Raw genomic sequence first — 7,394 nt, forward strand, 5'->3', positions numbered from 1 at the left:
TGTACCAGTTTGTGTTCCAGCAGTACATGGGGGTTCCTTTTGCTCCATATTCCAGCCAACACCTGTTGTTTCTTGTGGTGTTGATTTTAGCCATTCTGACAGGGGTAACATGCTACTGCATTATAGTTTTGATTTGCGGTTTCCTCATAATGATGTTGAACCTCTTTCCATGTGTCTGTTGGCCATCTGGGTATCTTCTTTGGAGAAATGTCTGTTCATGCCTTCTGCCCATTTTTAATCGGATTATTTGTTTTTTGGATGTTGACTTGTATCAATTCTTTATGTATTTCGGATACTAACCCTTTATCAGATAGTCATTTGCAAATATCTTCTCCCATTCAGTAGTTTTCCTTTTAGGTTTTAAAAAAAAATTTTTTTTAATGTTTATTTTTGAGAGAGACAGAGTGAGAGTGAGGGAGGGACAGAGAAAGGCTCCAGACTCTGAGCTGTCAGCACAGAGCCCAAAATGGGGCTCAAACTCATGAACCGTGAGATCATAACCTGAGCCAAAGTTGGACACTTAACTGACTGAGCCACCTAGGTGCCCCTGCCTTTTGTTTTGTTGATTGTTTCCTTTGCTGTGTAGAAACTTTTTATTTTGATATATTCCCCGTAGTTTATTTTTGCATTTTGAAGTTAGTTTTGTGTATGGTGTAAGAAAGAGGTCCAGTTTCATTCTATTGCATGTCACTGTCTACTTCCCTACCACCATTTGTTGAAGAGACTGTCTTTTTCCCATTGGATATTCTTTCCTGCTTTGTTGAAGATTAATTGATCATATTTATTTTTCTAGGTTTTCTGTTATGTTCCATTGATCTATATATGTCTGTTTTTGTACAAGTACCATACTGTTTTGATTGCAGTAATATAACATGAAGTCTGGAATTGAGATACCTCCAGCTTTGCTTTACTTTTTTAAGAGCACTTCGGCTATTTGGGTGTTTTCTTTTTCTTACTCATTTTCTTTTTCTTCTTTTTCCTGGTTCAATACAAATTTTAGGATTGTTGTAGTTCTGTGGAAAATGCTGTTGTTATTTTGATAGGGTTGCATTAAATCTGTAGATTGCTTTCAGTATTACAGACATTTTACAATGCTTGTTCCTCCATTCCATTAGCATAGAATGTCTTTCCTCATCTTTGTGTCATCTTTAATTTCATTCATCAGTGTCTTCTATTTTTTAGAGTACAGGTCTTTCACTTCTTTGGTTAAGTTTATTCTAAGGTATTTTATTATATTTGGTATAATTGTAAATGGAATTGTTCTAGCTTCTCTTTCTGCTGCTTCATTACTACATAAATAGAAATACAGTGGATTTCTGTACATTGATTTCGTATCCTGCAACCTTACTGAATTCACTTATCAGTTCTAGTAGTTTTTTGGTAGAGTCTTCCAGGTTTTCTATGTATAATATCTAGTCTTCTGCAAATCATGAAAGTTTTACTTCTTCCTTGCCAAATTCGATGCCTTTTATTTCTTTTTGTTGCCTGATTGCTGTGGCTAGGATTTCCAGTGCTATGTCGAATAAGAGTGGCGAGAATGGATATCCTTGTCTTGTTCCTGATCTTAGGAGAAAAGCTCTCAGTTTTTCCCCATTAAGGATGATGTCATCTGTTGAGTTTTTCATATCTGGCCTTTATTATATTGTGGTATGTTCGCTCTGAACCTACTTTGTGCAGGGTTTTTATCATGAATGGATGCTGTACTTTGTCAGATGCTTTTTCTGTACCAGTTGATGTGATTGATGTATCATGTTAATTGATTTGCAGATACTGAACCACTCCTGTGATGTACAAGGGAGTAAATCCCACCTGATTTTGGTGAATGATCTTTTTAATGTATTCTTGGATTTGGTTTGCTAGTATTTTGTTGAATATTTTTGCCTCTATGTTCATCAGAGATACTAGGCAGTAGTTTTTCTTTTTTTTCTTTTTTTTGGTATCTTTATCTGGTTTTAGTTTCAGGGTAATACTTGCCTCATAAGAAGTTTTCCTTCCTCTTGTATTTTTTGGAATAGTTTGAGAAGAAAAGGTATTAACTCTTTAAATATTTGGTAGAATTCACATGTGAAGTCATTTGGTCCTGGGCTTCTGTTTGTTGGGAGTTTTTGTTTCTGGTCATTGTTCTTTCCAATTTTCTTTAAGTTTGGTAGGTTATGTGTTTCTAGGAATGTATGCATTTCTTCTAGGTTGTTGGCATATACTTTTTTCATAATATTCTCTGGTCACTGTATTTCTGTGTTCGTTATTTCTCTTCTCTTGTTTGTGATTTTATTTATTTGAGTCCTTTCTCTTCTTCATAAGTCTGGCTAGAAGTTTATCAATTTCATTAATCCCCCTTCCCCCCAAAGGAACAGCTCCTGATTTCATTAATCTAGGTTCTGTTGTTTTTTTTAGTTTCTATGTCATTTATTTCTGCTCAGATCTTTATTATTTCCTTCTTTTTGCTGATTTTAGGTTTTGTTTGCTGTTCTTTTAGTAGTTCCTTTACATTTAAGAATAAGTTGTTTATTTGAGATTATTTTGGCTTCATTGGATATGTCTGTATTTCTCTAAACTCCCCTCTTATAATCACTTTTGCTGTATCTTAAAGCTTTTGAACCATTGTGTTTTCATTTATTTCCATATACTTTCTTATTATTTAGTAGCAGGTTCTTTAGCCTCCATGTAATTTGTGTTCTTTCCAGATTTTTTCTTATGGTTGATTCTAGTTTTATAGCACTGTGGTCAAAATAGATGAATGGTATGACTTTATCTTTCTGAGTTTGTTGAGGCTTCTTTTGTAGCCTATTAGATAATCTGTTCTAAAGGATGTTCCAAGTGTACTTGAAAAGAATGTGTATTCTGTACTTTTAGGATGTAATATTCTGAATAAATCCATCTGGTCCAGTGTTACCCAAAGCAGTTGTTTCCTTGTTGGTTTTCTATTTTAGATGATCTGTCTATTGATGTAAGCAGCATTTTAAAATCCCTGACTATTATCGTATTATTATCTATTCATTCCTTTATGTTTGCTATTAACTGTTTTATGTATTTTGGTGCTTTCATGTTGGAAACATAAATATTTGCAATAGTTACATCTTCTTGTTGGATTATATAGTATATAGCATATATCTTCGTCTCTTCTTATAGTCTTGGTTTTAAAGTCTGTTTGGTTTGGGGTCCCTAGTTGGGTAGCTCAGTCGGTAGAACATTCGACCCTTGATTTTGGCTTAGTTCATGATCCTAGGGGTTGTGGGATTGAGCCCTACATTGGACTTCATGCTGAGTGTGGGGTGAGCTAGAATTCTTCCTCTTCCTCTGTCCCTCTCTCCCACTTGTTCTCTCTCTCTCTCTCAAGTAAAAATAAATAGGGGTGCCTGGGTGGCTCAGTTGGTTCAGTGTCTCACTCTTGGTTTTGGCTCAGGTCCTGCCTGCATCAGGCTCTGTGCTGCCAGCTCAGAGCCTGCATGGGATTCTCTCCTTCTTCCTCTTTCTCTGCTGCTCCCCTACTCATGATGTCTCTGTCTGCCTCAAAATAAATAAATAAACCTAAAAAAAAAAATGAAGATAAAAATATAGTCTATTTGGTCAGATATAAATATTGCTATTCTGGCTTTCTTTTTGACATCTGTTTGCATGATAAATGTTTCTCCATCCCATCACTTTCAGTATGCAGGTGTATTTAGGTCTAAAATGAGTCTCTTGTAAGCAGTGTATAGATGAGTCTTGTTTTCTTAGCCATTCTTTCACTCTGTCTTTCAATTTACATTCCATTTATATTCAAAGTAATTATTGATTTACATGTATTGCCATTTTATTACCTCTTTTGTAGCTGTTTCTGGAGATTTTCTCTGATCCTGTCTGTCTTTCTCATGGTTTGCTTGCTTTCTTTAGTGATACATTTGCATTTTTTCCTCTATTCTTTGCATATATATTAGTATTTTTTGTGATTATCATTATGTTTGTATACAACATCTTTTGCATATAGCAGTCTGTATTCAGTCAGTTATTAAGTTTGAACACATTCTTTACTCCTTACATTTTAGGTGTAGTCATATTTTACATCCTTTTATTTTATGAGTTCCTTAAGTGATATTTACAAAAATAGTCATTTTTACTGTTTCTGTGTTTCATTCCTTCAGAGTTTCACTTTTGGTTTTCCTTTCCACTCAGAGGCCCTTTAATACTTCATGCAGGGCTGATTTACTGGCCATGAACTTTTTCACTTTTTGTCCAGGAAACTCTTTATCTCCTCCTATTCTGAATGATAGTCTTTCTGGATAAAGTATTCTTGGCTCTAGATTTTAACCATTCAGCACTTTGTACCTATTGTACCACTCCCTTTAGAAAGTTTCTGCTGAAAAATCCCTGATAGCCTTATAGAAGTTCCCTTGTAGGTCACTGTCTTCTTCATCTTACTTCTTTTAAAAATTTTTCTTTTTGGTATATTTTGCCATTTTTATTATAACACGTCTTGGTTGTGGATCTACTTCTGTTGATTTTGTTGAGGGTTGTTTGCTTCTCCTGGATCTAAATATCTGTTTTCTTTTTCAGATTAGGAAAGTTTATAACTATTACCTCTTCAAATAAAATTTCTGCCCTCTTTTTCTCTCTTCTTCTTTGGAACTCCTCTAATGTGAATGTTTTTACCTTTGATGGAGTCACTGAGTTCCCTAAGCCTATTCTTGTTTTCTGTAATTCTTCTTTCTTTTGTTCATCTTGCTAACATTCCATTATTCTGTCTGCTTGCTCATTAATTCATTCCTCTGATTCTTCCAGTCTGCCACTCATTGTATCAAGCATGTGTCTTGTCTTACTTATTGCACCTTTCATCTCTGTTTCTCTTTTATCTCTGTGTTAAAGGTCTCACCATGTCTTCCATCCTTTTCTCAAGTCCTGTGAGTAACCTTAAGATATTGCTTTAAATAGCCCATCAGACATGTTGCTTCTCTTTTGCTTAGATCTCTGGCTATGGCCTTGTCCTCTTGTTTTATTTGGGACAAATTCCTCTGTCTTATTTTGTCTAAATTTCTCTGCCTGTTTCTCTCTGTTAGGAAATTCGGCTACTTATGTTTCCTGTTCTTGAGGGTAATGCCCTTGTGAAGAAGAGGTCCTGTAGTGCCCTGGTGTGTAGTGTCCACTGTTCTCAGGGCCTGGCTCTGCCGGTGTTGTCTCCAGTGTTAGCTTCATGTGCTCTGCTGCTTTTTCCGGGCCTTCTTATCCTTTGGGACAGTCATCTGCAGAGACTCTCTTTGCCTGTTGTGGGTAGTGTTTAGTCCCTGGCATGAATGTAGTGTGTTTTAACTAGATGTGTTCTGGTCTGCTTGTGAAATGAGACCTGTTGCCACTGGCCTGGAACTAAGGCTCTGCAAAACTCCTGGATCAGGAGACAGGATATGGGCAGGGGTTTGGGCTGGTCTTGTGGCAAGGGTGCCTGCCATGCTGGAACTGAGGTAAGTGTGACTAGGAAAGGCAGTTCTGCCAGAGCACAGTGGGGTGCCTTGGTGTAAGCAAGTTAAGTAGGCGGTGTTGGCATTGCCAACTGGTTCCTGTGGGCGGGTCTATGCTTATACTGAGGGACCAGGGAAGGAAAAGGTGGCTGCCTGTCCCTTTGTTCGTGGAGTGTTCTCTTCATGAATGCTGCCTCTCTGGGACATACTCCAAGATGAAGGAATAACCTCCCACTGTGTATCCCAGGTGCTCTTCAGATCACTGTTTACCCTCTGTATGTCTGAGGACTGTTTCCCCTGCCTTTTATCTAAAAGCAGTCCCAATGCCTCCCACCTTTCCCCAGGGTCAACCTCGCTGACCTTTAGAACTCCAGGCTTTAGGCCCAGCTGGTTACAAGGACTGAAAAATTCATCCCCTTTCGTTTTCCAAGCCGGTTGCTATGGGGATTCATTTCTCCCAAGCACTCTCCTGTGTGTTAATCTGGCTCTCACCCTTCTCCGCAACCATAGCTTCCTCACTACCACAGTAGCCACCATCCTTTTTTTTTTTTTTCCCTCTCCCAACCCATGTCTCTGTACTTCCTACTTCCTGCATTATGACCTCTCCTCTACCTTTAATTGTGGAGTTTGTTCTATCAGTCTTAAGGTCGATTTCCGGAATATTTAGGATGATAATTATCTAGTTGAATTTGTCGGTTGAGACGAGCCTAGGGTCTTCCTACTGTGCTGCTGTATTCCCCTCTCTGTCACACAGTTAAAATTTTTTTGAAGTTTTTTTTTTTTTTTTTTTTTTATTTNTATTTAGTTAATGTACAGTGTAGTATTGGTTTCAGGTATACAATATAATGATTCAGGACTTTCATACAACACCTGGTGTTCGTCACAAGTGCTCTCCTTAATCCCCATCACCCTTTTAACCCATCCGCCCCCACCTTCCTCCTCTAGTAGTTCAGAGTCTGTTTCTTGGTGTCTCTCTCTGTCTTTTTTTCTTTTCCCCCTTTGCACATTGTTGTTTTTCAGATTCCACATGTGAGTGAAATCACATGGTATTTGTTTGTTTATCTTTCTTTGACTTATTTCACTTAGGATAATACTCTCTGGCTCTATCCATGTAGTTGCAAATGGCAAGATTTCATTCTTTATTATGACCAAGTAATATTTCATGGTATATCTACACCACCTCTTTACCCATTCATCTCTCAGTTGACATTTGTAATTTGGCTATTGTAGATAATGCTGCTATAAATGTCACAGTAAATATTTGAATAAACAAATGAATGTAAAATAACTGTTTCCCCTTCTTTTTTAGTTTTTTTTCTTTGTCATCAAAGTGTTTTTGGAAAGTGCAGTAGTCAGCTGTGGACTTTTTGTAGGATTATGTATTTAATGAATTGTTGCTATAAAGTAGTGATTATTATTGCTTTGGGGGGTTTTCTTTTCAGTTATTTCCATTTTTTTTTTTTGATACAAGAGCAAGGTATTTTTAAATTCTGAAAGTAGAACCCTTTTCCATGTTCTATTTTAATATGTTTATGTGTGCACATACCTCTCACTTCCTGTTAGACTTTTTCTCTTCAGTGTTTCTTAAATAAATTGCTTAAGGGGTAAGTTACAGGACGAAACCTTCTAGCTGTATCTTAATATAGTATGAAATACTGTTTTGGAATGGAATAAGCCTAGAAGCTTTGTTTTCTGTAAAATTTATTTATTTATTTATAAATGTTTTATTTATTAGAGCGAGAGAGAGAGAGACAGTGTGAGCGGAGGAGGGTCAGAGAGAGAGAGGGAGACACAGACTCCGAAATAGGCTCCAGGCTCTGAGCTAGCTGCCAGCACACAGCCCGACGCGGGGCTTGAACCCACAAACCATGAGATCATGACCTCAGGGGCGCCTGGGTGGCTTAGTCGGTTAAGCGTCCGGCTTTGGCTTAGGTCATGATCTCGCGGTTCGTGGGTTCGAGCCCC

General features: G+C 37.4%; 1 protein-coding gene across 12 annotated transcripts in view; it reads left to right on the forward strand.

The window, feature by feature from the left end:
- PPHLN1 (periphilin 1) overlaps positions 1-7,394 on the forward strand; it is a 182,178-nt gene that overhangs the window by 134,024 nt on the left and 40,760 nt on the right. The window lies entirely within an intron of this gene.

This window comes from Crocuta crocuta, unplaced genomic scaffold (assembly GCF_008692635.1).
Source record: "Crocuta crocuta isolate KB4526 unplaced genomic scaffold, BGI_CrCroc_1.0 scaffold30, whole genome shotgun sequence".
NCBI classification, from domain to species: domain Eukaryota; kingdom Metazoa; phylum Chordata; class Mammalia; order Carnivora; family Hyaenidae; genus Crocuta; species Crocuta crocuta.